At 48.3% G+C, this 18,174-nt stretch overlaps 1 pseudogene; it reads left to right on the forward strand.

Moving 5' to 3' along the window:
- The first annotated feature begins 17,616 nt into the window (after positions 1-17,616).
- Positions 17,617-17,849, forward strand: LOC139264856 (U2 spliceosomal RNA; annotated as a pseudogene).
- Positions 17,850-18,174: the final 325 nt, after the last annotated feature.

Genomic DNA, 18,174 nt, shown 5'->3' on the forward strand with positions numbered 1-18,174 from the left:
AGGCCATCTAGCCCCTCGAGCCTGCTCCGCCATTCAATAAGATCATGGCTGATCTGGCCGTGGACTCAGCTCCACTTACCCGCCCGCTCCCCATAACCCTTAATTCCCTTATTGGTTAAAAATCTATCTATCTGTGATTTGAATACATTCAATGAGCTTCCTTGGGCAGAGAATTCCACAGATTCACAACCCTCTGGGAGAAGAAATTCCTTCTCAACTCGGTTTTAAATTGGCTCCCCCGTATTTTGAGGCTGTGCCCCCTAGTTCTAGTCTCCCCTACCAGTGGAAACAACCTCTCTGCCTCTATCTTGTCTATCCCTTTCATGATTTTAAATGTTTCTATAAGATCACCCCTCATCCTTCTGAACTCCAACGAGTAAAGACCCAGTCTACTCAATCTATCATCATAAGGTAACCCCCTCATCTCCGGAATCAGCCGAGTGAATCGTCTCTGTGCCCCCTCCAAAGCCAGTATATCCTTCCTTAAGTAAGGCGACCAAAACTGCACGCAGTACTCCAGGTGCGGCCTCACCAATACCCTATACAGTTGCAGCAGGACCTTCCTGTTTTTGTACTCCATCCCTCTCGCAATGAAGGCCAACATTCCATTCGCCTTCCTGATTACCTGCTGCACCTGCAAACTAACTTTTTGGGATTCATGCACAAGGAGGCCGGCGCCTCACAACTTGAGCCGCCTCGGGGAAATCCCCTCCGTGCCTTTCAGTTCCGCGCGGAGGGGTTTCCTGTACGGGTTGCTCCTGCACACTCTCAACTTTGCCATCTCGCCTGCCATCCGGACATGCCATGGCGCACCATCTTGCCGTCCGGAGGAGGCGGGGTTCCCCAATGGAGGGCATTCTACGCCGGAGTCCTCCCACTATTTGTCGGGGACTTGGCCTGGAGGGTGGTGCACGGAGCAGTGCCATGCAATAAATCTTTAAGCCGGTTCACGGGCTCCCAGGCCGCCTGCAATTTCTGCGGTCTGGAGGAGTCCGTGTTCCATGTTTTTATTGAGTGCACGAGGTTGCAGCCCCTGTTTTGTTATCTAAAGGGGCTGCTCCTGAAATTCTGGCTGCACTTCAGTCCCACACTCCTGATCTTCGGGCACCCTGTGCGGAGGGGAGCGGGTAGGTCCGAGGGCCTCGTCGTAGGACTGCTCCTGGGCACGGCCAAGGGTGCCATCAGCCGGTCCAGGCAGCGGGCGGTCGAGGGGGTCGTTCAGCCAGACTGCCTGCCTCTCTTCCGCGCATACATCCGGTCCAGGGTGTCCCTGGAAATGGAGCACGCGGTGTCCACCGGTACGCTCGCGGCCTTCCGCGAGAGGTGGGCACCGGAGGGACTGGAGTGCATCATCACGCCCGGCAACCAAATTTTAATTTGATTTTATGTTTTTAAGTTAATTTGTTTTAATTGCCGGTGTTTTTAGTGTCCCCCTCCCCTTTTATAGGGGGCACTTGGAGAAAAATATGTTTTTGTGCCCAAAAAAACCCCCCAAAAATACCACAAAAAAATAAAAGGGCCTGTAAATGTTTGGTGTTTCCCCCAGATCGGGGGGGCACGGTTTAATGTTTTTTGTTTACTCCCAAAAAGAGTTTCATGCACAAGGACCCCCAGGTCCCTCTGCACCGCAGCATGTTGTAATTTCTCCCCATTCAAATAATATTCCCTTTTACTGTTTTTTTTTCCAAGGTGGATGACCTCACATTTTCCGACATTGTATTCCATCTGCCAAACCTTAGCCCATTCGCTTAACCTATCCAAATCTCTTTGCAGCCTCTCTGTGTCCTCTACTAATCTTTGTGTCATCTGCAAATTTTGTTACATTACACTCTGTCCCCTCTTCCAGGTCATCTATGAATATTGTAAACAGTTGTGATCCCAGCACCGATCCCTGTGGCACACCACTAACCACCGATTTCCAACTCAAAACGGACCCATTTATCCCGACTCTCTGCTTTCTGTTAGCCAGCCAATTCTTAATCCATGCTAATACATTTCCTCTGACTCCGCGTACCTTTACTTCTGCAGTAACCTTTTTGTGTGGCACCTTATCGAATGCCTTTTGGAAATCTAAATACACCACATCCATCGGTACACCTCTATCCACCATGCTTGTTATATCCTCAAAGAATTCCAGTAAATTTGTTGAACATGATTTTCCCTTCATGAATCCATGTTGCATCTGCTTGATTGCACTATTCCTATCTAGATGTCCCGCTATTTCTTCCTTAATGATAGTTTCAAGCATTTTCCCCACTACAGATGTTAAACTAACTGGCCTATAGTTACCTGCCTTTTGTCTGCCCTCTTTTTTAAACAGAGGCGTTACATTAGCTGCTTTTCAATCCGCTGGTACCTCCCCAGAGTCCAGAGAATTTTGGTAGATTATAACGAATGCATCTGCTATAACTTCCGCCATCTCTTTTAATACCCTGGCATGCATTTCATCAGGACCAGTGGACTTGTCTACCTTGAGATCCATTAGCCTGTCCAGCACTACCCCCCTAGTGATAGTGATTATCTCAAGGTCCTCTCTTCCCACATTCCCGTGACCAGCAATTTTTGGCGTGACCAGCATCTAACTCCCTTTTGAATATATCTAACGAACTGGCCTCAACAACGTTCTGTGGTAGAGAATTCCACAGGTTCACAACTCTCTGGGTGAAGAAGGTTTTCCTCATCTCGGTCCTAAATATCCTTAGACTGTGACTCCTGGTTCTGGACTTCCTGAACATCGGGAACATTCTTCCTGCATCTAACCTGTCCAATCCCGTCAGAATTTTATATGTTTCTATGAAATTCCCTCTCATTCTTCTAAATTCCAGTAAATTCAGAATATTGTTTCTTCAGTGTCCCACAATAGACCAAGAGGTGGAACAGCCTGGCTGCTTCGGCAAGAATAAATATTAAATTATGAGTTTTTAAATTGTAATGATCCACTGAATTAATTAGAATGTAAATCTGCCGGATTGTAATGAAGCTGGGTAATCTTGCGTACCTTCCCTGCTATGATCTGGACAGGGATCGGAACCTGCGCCCTTTAAGTCTAACTTGGGCATCGTCTCCTTTTTGGTTACGTTGGTGGATGGGGCATGACTGAGCACTGAGGGGTCCAGTCACTTTTACCCAGACTGTGTCAGTCTCTCTGGCTGCTGTCACTCAGCACAGTGACCCAGCCCCGGACTGGGGGAAAGCTGCCCTGGCTCACTGTCCGCCCTGGGACACTTTGGGACATTAGCTCCAGCCACAGGGCGGTCTCCGAGCACAGCCCATGGACACGGTGCCCCTTCCTATTACACTCCTGTCATTGCCGAGCTCACCAGCGGCCCTGATTCCCCTCCTGGGGGACCTCCATTGAATCAAATAGATGCTATAGCCATGCATCCATTGTGGATACAAACCATATTAGCATATAACGTTTGAATCTGTTGTCTTTCCGTAATTGTACCTGGTTAATTAGCTTATGCTATGCTCTTGTCACGTTTGCAGAGGAAGATATCTAAGAATCGGGTGGAGCAGAGGCGCACCGGAAGAGACCCTGCTGAACTGTAGCCGCTCACCGACTTGGAGGAACGTGCTGCAGCACTAGTGGGTAGCCACAGTCGCTCTGCCACCCGTGGTGGTGCAGATCCCATTGTTGTGCCATGTGAGTAATGTGTAAAGCAAGTGGTAAACCAGTGGTAATTCAAAGTAATGTAACGGCATTTCATTCTAATATATGAATGATGTCATGTTATGCATGCAGCATCTGTACTACTCTCAGGTTAAGAACATAAGAAATAGGAGCAGGAGTAGGCCATTTGGCCTCTCGAGCCTGCTCCGCCATTTAATAAGATTATGGCTGATCTGATCATGGACTCAGCTTCATGTCTCTCCCCGCTCCCCATAACCCTTCACTCACTTATCGCTCAAAAATCTGTCTATCTCTGCCTTAAATATATTCAATGACCCAGCCTCCACAACTCTCTGGGGCAGAGAATTCCACAGATTTAATCATAGGTAACGGCTCTCGTTCACATTTATTGCAGTAGTTGCTCCTCGTACATATGCCAATGCAGCGCAAGCATTCTCATGTCTACACTTCTCTTCTCATAACCTTGATTATGTTTTGCAGTTACCGAGACTCCCGAGGCACAAAGGGAGCCCCTGTAAGAACCCCTTTGCCACCTGCAGGTGGTCATCACCACGGGTGCAGAAGAGGAGACAACTGAGGAGGAGGAAGATGAGCACCTGTGGTACCGACAGCCACATCTTCATCGACAGATGAAGTAGCGGGGCCAAGCGGCTTGCAGCAGGCCACTCCAAGGCGTCCAGTGCCCACGGAGGCGAGGTAGGCACGCGCTGCGACGGGCAGATCCTAACGGGGGCATGGTCGCACTGTCGCGGGCGAGTGTCGACATCGGCCAGGAACTCCACCAGGCGCGTGGTGGGTTGATTGGAAACATTGTCACAATGTCCGCACGAATAACGGAAGGCGTGGAACGGAAGCAATAGGGCAAACGACCGACGCTGTCCGTGCCTTGCGGCTTGCGATAGTGTCGGGAGACTGCACCGCACCCCAAGGTGCCTTCCTCCGAGCACCAGGACAGATACGAGGCAGGAAGAAGAACTTCCTTCTGACTCGGAAGAGGTCTCTTCGGAAACGTCTTCTCCTCCGGCCACTGAGGAGATTCTGCTGACGTCACACGCCCCCCCCCCCCCCCCCGTGACCTCTCCCCCCACCCCACAGCAGCAGGCCTTGAGGTCCCCTGCTGCAAGACGTCTTGGTCCCATTACTCGGGGAGTTAAACAGGGGTTAATACAAGGGGGGGGTCAAGGTGCAGGAGGGAAGCGTAGCGGCAGGTAGGGAGGGAAGGGTGCTGTATATAGTTCTTAGTTCTTGTTAAAAATACATTTTTGTTAAATGTTCACTGTTGGGGATGGTGGAAGGATGTTGTTATGTTATTGTTGTATTACAAATATTGTTGAATGTTTGGGGGTTGGGGGGGCTGGGGGGGGGGTATGAAATATGTTTGTTCTAAAAATCTTCAAAATTGTCTTTAATTATTAAACATTTTTATTTAACTTTACAATTGTCCTGGAGTGTCTTCTAATAACATAAGGTAACACATCAATACAAGGGTTGGAAACATGGCCATGGCCAGGCCAGACCAGGCCAGGATGAAACGTAACACAGCTATAACTGTCACCAATGTAAGTTCACGCAAAGCGTTCATTTATGAGCTGCTGACGCAAGAGCTTTGCAGCTGCGTAACTCTTGTGTATGCAATAACTGTTAGACTGAGTACTGTTAGACTCCCAGAGGTATGACCTTGGCTCTGCTTTATTAAGGTCCAAAGTGACTAATATACAAAATGGCTGACCTTTTACACTTGGGTTACACACACGCGCATGCAGCCCAATGGCTTCCAACAGTGTCGCCATCTAGTGGCTAGTGATCCCAAAAGTACATACATGACAGTAACTACCTCGGGGCTTTTCCAGTGTTGCGGGGAGGGGGGCGGGGGGGTGCATGGGTTCATCGCCAGGCTGATTGTACCCCCCAAGGTTCTCATCATCCTCCTCCTCCTTGTCTTCCTTTTCCGCCTCCACTCTCTCCTGAGGTGGGCCAGCGGTCCCCTCTGGCAATTCTTGTCCCCTCCTCATAGCTAGGTTATGCAACATGCAGCAATGAACTCAACGACCTGCTCAGGGTAGTATTGTAGGTCATCTCCTGAGTGGTCCAGGCATCTGAAGCACTGCTTAAGCACTCCAATTTTTGAAACATTGCGTGTAGCTATATGGCTTTCATTGTAGTACTTCTCGGCTTACGCAGGAGGGTCATGAGCCATATCCTTTATCCCCCAGCATTCAACCATGACCTTGTGGCTGACTCTTAAACAGGTCAGAGACAGTGCTCTCACGCAATCATCATCAGAGGCAGTCCCTCGGAATCGAGGAGGACTTGCTTCCACTCCCAAAGTGAGTTTTTTGATGGCTGAACAGTCCGATATGAGAGCCACAGACCCTGTTACAGGTGGGACAGACATTCGTCAAGGGAAGGGGTGGTGGGGCTGGTTTGCCGCGCGCTCCTTCTGCTGCCTGCGCTTGACCTCTTCATGCTCTTTGCGTTGAGACTCGAAGAGCTCAACGCCCTCCCGGATGTACTTTCTCCACCTCGGGCGGTCTTTGGCCAGGGTCTCCCAGGTGTCAGTGGTGATGTCGCACTTTACCAGGGAGGCTTTGAGGGTGTCCTTGTAACATTGCCGCTGTCCTCCGTTGGCTCGATTACCATGAAGGAGCTCCGCATAAAGCATTTGCTTAGGGAGTCTCGTATCTGGCATGTGAACTATGTGGCCTGCCCAGCGAAGCTGATCGAGTGTGGTCAGTACTTCAATACTGGGGATGTTAGCCTGGACGAGGTCACTGATGTCGGTGCACCTGTCCTCCCAGGGGATTTGCAGGATCTTGCGGAGACATCGTTGGTGATATATCTCCAGTGACTTGAGGAGGAGATTGATGTGCAAAATCAAAGCACATGGTATTGGGGGTAATCTACTGACGTGGATAGAGAGCAGGTTGGCAGACAGGAAGCAGAGAGTCGGGATTAACGGGTCCTTACCAGAATGGCAGGCAGTGACTAGTGGAGTGCCGCAGGGCTCAGTGCTGGGACCCCAGTTCTTTACAATATACATTAATGATTTAGATGATGGAATTGAGTGTAATATCTCCAAGTTTGCAGATGACACTAAACTGGGTGGCGGTGTGAGCTGTGAGGAGGATGCTAAGAGGCTGCAGGGTGACTGGGACAGGTTAGGCGAGTGGGCAAATACATGGCAGATGCAGTATAATGTGGATAAATGTGAGGTTATCCACTTTGGGGGCAAAAACACGAAGGCAGAGTATTATCTGAATGGCGGCAGATTAGGAAAAGAGGAGGCACAGCGAAACCTGGGTGTCATGGTTCATCAGTCATTGAAGGTTGGCACGCAGGTACAGCAGGCGGTAAAGAAGGCAAATGGTATGTTGGCCTTCATAGCTAGGGGATTTGAGTAGAGGAGCAGGGAGGTCTTGCTGCAGTTGTACAGGGCCTTGGTGAGGCCCCACCTGGAATATTGTGTTCAGTTTTGGTCCCCTAATCTGAGGAAGGACGTTCTTGCATTGAAGGAGTGCAGCGAAGGTTCACCAGACTGATTCCAGGGATGGCTGGACTGACATATGAGGAGAGACTGGATCAACTGGGGCTTTATACACTGGAGTTTAGAAGGATGAGAGGGGATCTCATCGAAACATATAAGATTCTGACTGGACAGGTTAGATGCGGGAAGAATGATCCCGATGTTGGGGAAGTCCAGAACCAGGGGACACGGTCTTAGGATAAGGGGCAGGCCATTTAGGACTGAGATGAGGAGAAACTCAGAGAGTTGCTAACCTGTGGAATTCCCTGCCGCAGAGAGTTGTTGATGCCAGTTCATTGGATATATTCAAGAGGGAGTTAGATATGGCCCTTACGGCTAAAGGGATCAAGGGGTATGGAGAGAAAGCAGGAAAGGGGTACTGAAGGAATGATCAGCCATGATCTTATTGAATGGTGGTGCAGGCTCGAAGGGCCGAATGGCCTACTCCTGCACCTATTTTCTATGTTTCTATGTTTCTATGTGCTTTCTGTACATTGTCCATGCCTCAGATCCATACAGGCGGGTGGGTATTAGTACAGCCCTGTCGACCATGAGTTTGGTCGCAGATTTGAGGGCCTGGTCTTCAAACACTCTGTTCCTCAGACGGCCGAAGGCTGTGCTGGTGCAGTGGAGGCGATGCTGTATCTCCGCATCAATGTCTGCCTTTGTGAAAGATGTGCGCATCATGGATGCTGTCTGGATAATTAGCATTTACTGCCATGATTATTTGCTTGTGGTCGACAACAAAATGCACATTCAGAGAGGGCCATCCCTTTTGGTTCCACAACACCGTTGCATCCTGTAAACGTGTTCGCAGGGTGATGTCTATTGCTCCCTGCAACTTGGGGAAGTTTGCTATTCGCGAGAAACCCAAAGCTGTCTCAGTCTGTGCCTCTCTGGTCATGGGGAAGCTTATAAAGTCCATCCTGCGGCGTAAAGAGCTTCAGTCACCTGTTGAATGCTGAGAGATGCCGCAAATGTTGCCAGCTGAGGCCTGAAAGGAGCCCGATGCGTAGAAGGAAAGTGCCGCAGTAACCTTAACCTCAACGGGCAGTGCGATCCTGATGGTGCTGGTAGGCTGCAGATCTCCCTTAATTAGCTGGCATATCTCACTGATGACCTCCTTTCGGAATTGCAGCCTTCTAACGCATGTGTTATCGGATAAGTCCAGGTATGATGACTTATCCCTGTAAATGCGTTGGGTTTAATGTCTCCTCCTCGTGAGCAGTCTGCTACCTCTTTGATTGGGTACATAATGCTCTTCAACGAACCTTCTCCCATCTCTATTCTGTAGCATGTGATCAATACTGGTTGAGAAATTACAGGCCGCATCACTATAAATCGCCTTCAATGCCCTTAATTTATCCTCAACGGATACAAATGTAATTAGATGATTGGCAAGAGTCAAAAAGGCCCTTAAAATCACTCACAAATTGATTCTCACAAGCACTCGAAAAAGCCTTTTATTACAGATCCTCCGAGTTAGAAAATGCCGTCCGTAGTGCCGAGTCCTGTAGAGTTATGGTCAGGTGAGTGTAGCTTTTCTTCAGCGACTTTTTCGGCCAACGATCATTTCGGCAAATTTTGGGCAAAATGCCGAAAGTAGCGGTCGAGGATAATCTGGGCGATAATCGGGTGCAAGCTTCCATTTTCAGCACTATTCTCGGCCTTGCACATGGCTGACATCATTTAAAAAAAAATTAGGCCAGGCGATGCAGCACATTCATGTGTGCCAAAAGTTGTGCCGACAATAAATGGGCTATAATTGGGTGCTAGTTTCCACTTTTTAGCAAATATGGACGATAGCCTGCATCTCAGCTCTTATATGGACGCTAAATGGGCGATAAATTGGCGATGATGTGCTGAAAGTCTAGCCCTTGGTTTCTTCATCCAAGTCATTAATATAGATTGTAAATAGTTGAGGACCCAGCACCGTTTCCTGTGGAGATCTCCACTGGTGGGTGCCGTCTGCTGTCATTGCAGAGATCGCCACAAGAGGGCGCCATCTGCTGTCATTACAGAGATCACCACAGGGGGCGCCATCTGCTGTCATTATGGATATGTCCATCGGGGGCACCGTCTGCTGTCATTATGGAGATGGCCACAGGAGGGCGACATCTGCAGTCTTTATGGAGATGGCCACAGGAGGGCGCTGCCTGCTGTCATTGTTGAGATCGACACAGGAGGGCGCTGTCTACTGTCATTGTTGAGATCGACACAGGAGGGCGCTGTCTACTGTCATTGTTGAGATCGACACAGGAGGGCGCTGTCTACTGTCATTGTTGAGATCGACACAGGAGGGCGCTGTCTGCTATTATTATGTTGGCAAATATTTTTACTGCTAAATTGTGAAGTGGAGGAAGTTGCCCGCTATCTTGGATTCTTCACGGATTGAGCTACGATAAATCTCAGTGGGACACAGTGTTAATGAAATAGGATAATATTTGTTCAAACTCATTGTTTAAAAATGGGAAAGATCAAGAAGCAGTAAGTTTTAGAAACATAGAAAATAGGTGCAGGAGCAGGCCATTCAGCCCTTCTAGCCTGCACCGCCATTCAATGAGTTCATGGCTGAACATGAAACTTCAGTACCCCCTTCCTGCTTTCTCGCCATAACCCTTGATCCCCCGAGTAGTAAGGACTTCATCTAACTCCCTTTTGAATATATTTAGTGAATTGGCCTCAACTACTTTCTGTGGTAGAGAATTCCACAGGTTCACCACTCTCTGGGTGAAGAAGTTTCTCCTCATCTCGGTCCTAAATGGCTTACCCCTTATCCTCAGACTGTGACCCCTGGTTCTGGACTTCCCCAACATTGGGAACATTCTTTCTGCATCTAACCTGTCTAAACCCGTCAGAATTTTAAACGTTTCTATGAGGTCCCCTCTCATTCTTCTGAACTCCAGTGAATACAAGCCCAATTGATCCAATCTTTCTTGATAGGTCAGTCCCGCCATCCCGGGAATCAGTCTGGTGAACCTTCGCTGCACTCCCTCAATAGCAAGAATGTCCTTCCTCAAGTTAGGAGACCAAAACTGTACACAATACTCCAGGTGTGGCCTCACCAAGGCCCTGTACAACTGTAGCAACACCTCCCTGCCCCTGTATTCAAATCCCCTCGCTATGAAGGCCAACATGCCATTTGCTTTCTTAACCGCCTGCTGTACCTGCATGCCAACCTTCAATGACTGATGTACCATGACACCCAGGTCTCGTTGCACCTTCCCTTTTCCTAATCTGTCACCATTCAGATAATAGTCTGTCTCTCTGTTTTTACCACCAAAGTGGATAACCTCACATTTATCCACATTATACTTCATCTGCCATGCATTTGCCCACTCACCTAACCTATCCAAGTCACTCTGCAGCCTAATAGCATCCTCCTCGCAGCTCACACTGCCACCCAACTTAGTATCATCCGCAAATTTGGAGATACTGCATTTAATCCCCTCGTCTAAATCATTAATGTACAATGTAAACAGCTGGGGCCCCAGCACAGAACCTTGCGGCACTCCACTAGTCACTGCCTGCCATTCTGAAAAATACCCGTTTACTCCTACTCTTTGCTTCCTGTCTGACAACCAGTTCTCAATCCACGTCAGCACACTACCCCCAATCCCATGTGCTTTAACTTTGCACATTAATCTCTTGTGTGGGACCTTGTCGAAAGCCTTCTGAAAGTCCAAATATACCACATCAACTGGTTCTCCTTTGTCCACTTTACTGGAAACATCCTCAAAAAATTCCAGAAGATTTGTCAAGCATGATTTCCCTTTCACAAATCCATGCTGACTTGGACCTATCATGTCACCATTTTCCAGATGCACTGCTATGACATCCTTAATAATTGATTCCATCATTTTACCCACTACTGAGGTCAGGCTGACCGGTCTATAATTCCCTGTTTTCTCTCTCCCTCCTTTTTTAAAAAGTGGGGTTACATTGGCTACCCTCCACTCCATAGGAACTGATCCAGAGTCAATGGAATGTTGGAAAATGACTGTCAATGCATCCGCTATTTCCAAGGCCACCTCCTTAAGTACTCTAGGATGCAGGCCATCAGGCCCTGGGGATTTATCTGCCTTCAATCCCATCAATTTCCCCAACACAATTTCCCAACTAATAAAGATTTCCCTCAGTTCCTCTTCCTTACTAGACCCTCTGACCCCTTTTATATCCGGAAGGTTGTTTGTATCCTCCTTAGTGAATACCGAACCAAAGTACTTGTTCAATTGGTCTGCCATTTCTTTGTTCCCCGTTATGACTTCCCCTGATTCTGACTGCAGGGGACCTACGTTTGTCTTCACCAACCTTTTTCTCTTTACATACCTATAGAAACTTTTGCAATCCGCCTTAATGTTCCCTGCAAGCTTCTTCTCGTACTCCATTTTCCCTGTCCTAATCAAACCCTTTGTCCTCCTCTGCTGAGTTCTAAATTTCTCCCAGTCCCCAGGTTCGCTGCTATTTCTGGCCAATTTGTATGCCACTTCCTTGGCTTTAATACTATCCCTGATTTCCCTAGATAGCCACGGTTGAGCCACCTTCCCCTTTTTATTTTTACGCCAGACAGGAATGTACAATTGTTGTACTTCATCCATGCGGTCTCTAAATGTCTGCCATTGCCCATCCACAGTCAACCCCCTAAGTATCATTCGCCAATCTATCCTAGCCAATTCACGCCTCATACCTTCAAAGTTACCCTTCTTTAAGTTCTGGACCATGGTCTCTGAAATTACTGTTTCATTCTCCATCCTAATGCAGAATTCCACCATATTATGGTCACTCTTCCCCAAGGGGCCTCGCACAATGAGATTGCTAATTAATCCTCTCTCATTACACAACACCCAGTCTAAGATGGCCTCCCCCCTAGTTGGTTCCTCAACATATTGGTCTAGAAAACCATCCCTTATGCACTCCAGGAAATCCTCCTCCACCGTATTGCTTCCAGTTTGGCTAGCCCAATCTATGTGCATATTAAAGTCACCCATTATAACTGCTACACCTTTATTGCATGCACCCCTAATTTCCTGTTTGATGCCCTCCCCAACATCCCTATTACTGTTTGGAGGTCTGTACACAACTCCTACTAACGTTTTTTGCCCTTTGGTGTTCTGCAGCTCTACCCATATAGATTCCACATCATCCAAGCTAATGTCTTTCCTAACTATTGCATTAATCTCCTCTTTAACCAGCAATGCTACCCCACCTCCTTTTCCTTTTATTCTATCCTTCCTGAATGTTGAATACCCCTGAATGTTGAGTTCCCAGCCCTGATCATCCTGGAGCCATGTCTCCGTAATCCCAATCACATCATATTTGTTAACATCTATTTGCACAATTAATTCATCCACCTTATTGCGGATACTCCTTGCATTAAGACACAAAGCCTTCAGGCTTGTTTTATTAACACCCTTTGTCCTTTTAGAATTTTGCTGTACAGTGGCCCTTTTTGTTCTTTGCCTTGGGTTTCTCTGCCCTACACTTTTCCTCATCTCCTTTCTGTCTTTTGCTTTTGGCTCCTTTTTGTTTCCCTCTGTCTCCCTGCATTGGTTCCCATCCCCCTGCCATATTAGTTTAAATCCTCCCCAACAGCACTAGCAAACACTCCCCCGAGGACATTGGTTCCAGTCCTGCCCAGGTGCAGACCGTCCGGTTTGTACTGGTCCCACCTCCCCCAGAACCGGTCCCAATGCCCCAGGAATTTGAATCCCTCCCTGCTGCACCACTGCTCAAGCCACGTATTCATCTGCGCTATCCTGCGATTCCTACTCTGACTATCACGTGGCACTGGTAGCAATCCCGAGATTACTACTTTTGAGGTCCTACTTTTTAATTTAGCTCCTAGCTCCTTAAATTCGTTTCGTAGGACCTCATCCCTTTTTTTGCCTATGTCGTTGGTACCAATGTGCACCACGACAACTGGCTGTTCTCCCTCCCATTTCAGAATGTCCTGCACCCGCTCCGAGACATCCTTGACCCTTGCACCAGGGAGGCAACATACCATCCTGGAGTCTCGGTTGTGGCCGCAGAAACGCCTATCTATTCCCCTCACAATTGAATCCCCTATCACTATCGCTCTCCCACTCTTTTTCTTGCCCTCCTGTGCAGCAGAGCCAGCCACGGTGCCATGAACTTGGCTGCTGCTGCCCTCCCCTGATGAGTCATTCCCCTCAACAGTACCCAAAGCGGTGTATCTGTTTTGCAGGGGGATGACCGCAGGGGACCCCTGCACTACCTTCCTTGCTCTACTCTTCCTGCTGGTCTTCCATTCCCTATCTGGCTGTGGACCCTTTCCCTGCGGTAAGACCAACTCACTACACGTGATACTCACGTCATTCTCAGCATCGTGGATGCTCCAGAGTAAATCCACCCTCAGCTCCAATTCCGTAACGCGGACCGTCAGGAGCTGGAGGCGGATACACTTCCCGCACACATAGTCGTCAGGGACACCGGAAGCGTCCCTGAGTTCCCACATGGTACAGGAGGAGCATAACACCCGACCGAGCTCTCCTGCCATGACTTAACCCTTAGATACACTTAAACTGGTAATAACAATGTTAAAAGTTACTGACCAATATAAGAAGAAAAAGAAAAACTACTCACCAATCACCAGCCAATCACTTACCCCCTAGGCTGTGACGTCACCTTTGTTTTTTTGCCTTCTCCTTGTAGCTGCACCAGTACGCCTCTCGCCGACCCCGGACTCGCGCTGCTCCGAGCTCCCGCCTCCTCGACTGACTGCTCCGAGCTCCCGCTGGCCTTTATAGGCCTCTCTCCGACCCCGGACTCGCGCTGCTCCGAGCTCCCGCCTCCTCGACTGACTGCTCGAACTGCTCGACTCCCGCTGGCCTTTATAGGCCTCTCGCCGACCCCGGACTCGCGCTGCTCCGAGCTCCCGCCTCCTCGACTGACTGCTCCGAGCTCCCGCTGGCCTTTATAGGCCTCTCTCCGACCCCGGACTCGCGCTGCTCCGAGCTCCCGCCTTCTTTTAGTGTCAGTGTTAAAGTTGTCTACAGTGTAGGGTGTTTGTTTTACACTCTACTTTGATTCATAGACCTCGGGAATTACAGGAAAATGGACAACACATGGCACAAATTTTAGGCTTAACCCAGCTGTCAGTTTTATTACGCAAAAACTAACTAAAAACTACAGAACAAGACTTCTGAGAGAATTGACCGAAGACATACAATCACCCGTACAGTTAGTTGCTGTAACCATAGATTGTAGTTTCGTGGTTGTTGGTTCTGTGACTGGTTGTTCCTCTTCGATGTTCCCTCTCTGGTTGTTTTCTTCTCTTCCGTTTCTTCCGTGTTCGTTCCGTTCGCCGAGCTGCTCCCAGTTCGTGTATATATATCCATTTTATGAATAATACCCCATGGAGCTGCGGTTTCCGATTATATGTTTGGATCGATACGTTGTTTATGGTGATCCATTTGACTGACTGCGATGATGGACCTGGATATCCCCAATTTGCACACGGAGTCTACAGGGCGAAAGATAACTCCTTATCTTAAGTACCCCGTTCTCCAAAAATGTACACCTTGTGGGGTCCCTTTGTTGTTCTGGTTTCTTGCAGATTGGAGTCTCCAGAGAGAACTGTTTTTTCCCCTCGGCCAATCAGTTCAGGGGCAATTCTGTGGGTTTATATCTAATGTATCAAACCCATTGTTTCTTTGCATAAAACCAGTCTGTTTCTTAACTGCAGAGATTGTCCTTAATTGGTGATAAGTCATCACCTGCCCCCAGGCTGCCGCCCATTTTCTTACTTTGTCCAGTCAATCCCAAAAGCTTGTATTAAATCAATTTTTAGATTCTGGTCTCTTCCTGTGCCTTCTGTAAAAGTGTCATCATCATCATCATCAGAGGCAGTCCCTCAGAATCGAGGAAGACTTGCTTCCACTCTAAAAATGAGTCCTTAGGTGACTGAACAGTCCGATATGGGAACTACAGCCCCTGTCACAGGTGGGACAGATAGTCGTTGAGGGAAGGGGTGGGTGGGACAGGTTTGCCGCACGCTCCTTCCGCTGCCTGCGCTTGATTTCTGCATGCTCTCGGCGATGAGACTCAAGGTGCTCAGCGCCCTCCCGAATACATTTCCTCCACTTAGGGCGGTCTCCGGTCAGGGACTCCCAGGTGTCAGTGGGGATGTTGCACTTTTTCAGGCTGGATTTGAGTGTCTCCTTGTAACGTTTCCTCTGCCCACCTTTGGCTCGTTTGCCGTGAAGGAGTTCTGAGAAGAGCGCAGACATATTTCAACGTGATTTGAGTCATAGAATCATAGAATCATAGACATTTACAGCACGGAAGGAGGCCATTTCTGACCATTGTGTCCGTGTCGGCCGACCAAGAGCTATCCAGCCTAATCCCACTTTCCAGCTATTGGTCCATAGCCCTGTAGGTTACGGCACTTTAAGTGCACATCCAAATATTTTTTAATTGTGGTGAGGCTTTCTGCCTCTACCACCCTTTCAGGCAGTGAGTTCCAGACCCCCACCACCCTCTGGGTGAAGAATTTTCCCTTCATATCTCCTCTAAACCTCCCCCAATTACTTTAAATCCATGCCCCCTGGTTGTTGACCCCTCTGCCAAGGGAAACAAGTCCTTCCTATCCACTCTATCCAGACCCCTCATAATTTTATACACCTCAATCAGGTCTCCCCTCAGCCTCCTCTGTTCCAAAGAAAACAAACCCAGTATCTCCCATCTTTACTCATAGCCAAAATTCTCCAGCCCAGGCAACATTCTTGTAAATCTCCTCTGCATCCCTTCCAATGTAATCACATCTTTCCTGTAATGTGGTGACCCGAACTGCACGCAATACTCCAGCTGCGGCCTAACCAGTGTTTTATACAGTTCAAGCATAACCCCCCTGCTCTTGTATTCCATGCCTCGACTAATAAAGGAAAGTATTCCATATGCCTTCTACCTGCACTCCAAGGTCCCTTTGTTCCTCTACACTTCTCAGTGTTGCACCATTTAATGTGTATTCCCTTGCCTTGTTAGACCTCCCCAAATGCATTAAGTCGCACTTATCCGGATTGAATTCCATTTGCCACTGTTCTGCCCACCTGACCAGTACATTGATATCTTCCTGCAGTCTGCAGCTTTCTTCTTCATTATCAACCACACAGCCAATTTTAGTGTCATCTGTGAACTTTTTAATCATACCCCCAACATTCAAGTCCAAGTCATTGATGTATGCCACAAAAAGCAAGGGACCCAGCACTGAGCCCTGTGGTACCCCACTGGATACAGCCTTCCAGTCACAAAACACCCATCAACCATTACCTTTTGCTTCCTGCTTGTCAAAGAACAAAAACAAATTGGAAGACACCTTTAAATAAAGATGATGCTTGTCTAATATTATCCACCTGGGGGCGCTTTGCCCATCTAGTGCAGAAGGTGGCCCTCAGCACTCACTGATGGCTCAGCACTGGTTCCCATGCCGCTCCCCATGACTCCAGTAGGTGGAGTCTAGTCCCTAGAGCCAGCCAGAGCAGCACCAAGTTAGTGGATCTGAGCAGGGGTAACGTCTCAACAGCCACCAGAAGGCACAGTCACCCTTCCATTTGAATTGAAGCCCATTTAACCATTTTGGAAAGATTAACAAGAGAGGCATTTGCATTACACAACAGCAATCTAAGAGTATACCAATCTACAAGGTCAATCCTCTTTATCAGCCTGGAAACTACAATTAGAATTACATTTCATGGGATATACGACACAGAAATAGGCCATTCGGCCCAACCAGTCCATGCCGGCGTTTATGCTCCACTTGAGCCGCCCGTCTTTCATTATCCAACTCTATCTGATAGGATTGGACAGTTTAGATGCAGGAAGAATGTTCCTGATGTTGAGGAAGACCAGAACCAGGGGTCACAGTCTAAGGATAAGGGGTAAGCCATTTAGGACCGAGATGAGGAGAAACTTCTTCACTCAGAGAATTGTGAACCTGTGGAATTCTCTACCACAGAAAGTTGTTGAGGCCATATAGATATATTCAAAAGGGAGTTAGATGTGGCCCTTACGGCTAAAGGGATCAAGGGGTATGGAGGGAAAGCAGGAATGGGGTACTGAGGTGAATGATCAGCCATGATCATATTGAATGGTGGTGCAGGCTCGAAGGGCCGAATGGCCTACTCCTGCACCTATTTTCTATGTTTCTATGTAACCTTCTATTCCCTTCTCCCTAGGTTTTTATAGGTATGTAAATAGGAAGTGATTAGCGAAAGTAAATGTGTACCCATTAGATGCAGAGCCAGGAGAAATTATAATGGGCAATAAAGAAATGACAAGACATTAAACAAATACTTTTTTATCTGTCTTCACGGTAGAAGACACAAAAAACATTCTGGAAATAATGAGGAACCAGGGGTCTAGAGGGAATGAAGAACTTAAAGCAATCAGTATAAGTAAAGACACAGAGGTGGAAATTGGCCCCTCCATAAGCTCCATTTGTGCCGCTTCTCGGCCTTTTGGCTAAGATCATGCGTAACTGACCTGACCAGCCACCATGACCTCCGGGTGGTTTCTCCCTGGTCAGGAAGGTATATGCTTGCTTTTTTGGAAACAGGAGGTGGGTGGGGTGGCTTGACCCATCCACCTCCACGGAGGTGTGTGGGGTGGCTTGACCCATCCACCTCCATGGCACGAACCTGGTATTGCAGTACTTCCAGGAACGGTGCAGTGGCTCTAGGCCTTTTGGCTAAGAGCATTGGCGCAGAGTGATCCTTGGCGTGTGCAAGGTGACCTCTGGCGTTTGTGATTTGACAAAGAATTGGAACGATTGGCTACGAATTAAAAAAAAAAAAAAAAAATTTGTGCCTCTAAGAGGCGGTAATGGAGCGGAGAGGCTTTACTGACCGACGCTGCCCCCCCCAGGCCGGGAGTCGCAGGAACGGGTTTCCATGCTGCCCGTTTTCCCGCCACGTCAGCTACGCGCCGACCCCACACTGACCGCTGGCAACCCCCTTTCTGACCCCCACGTGGAATTGCCCCGCGGGGACGGCACCATCAC

Source organism: Pristiophorus japonicus, chromosome 5 (assembly GCF_044704955.1).
Source record: "Pristiophorus japonicus isolate sPriJap1 chromosome 5, sPriJap1.hap1, whole genome shotgun sequence".
Classification (NCBI taxonomy): Eukaryota; Metazoa; Chordata; class Chondrichthyes; family Pristiophoridae; genus Pristiophorus; species Pristiophorus japonicus.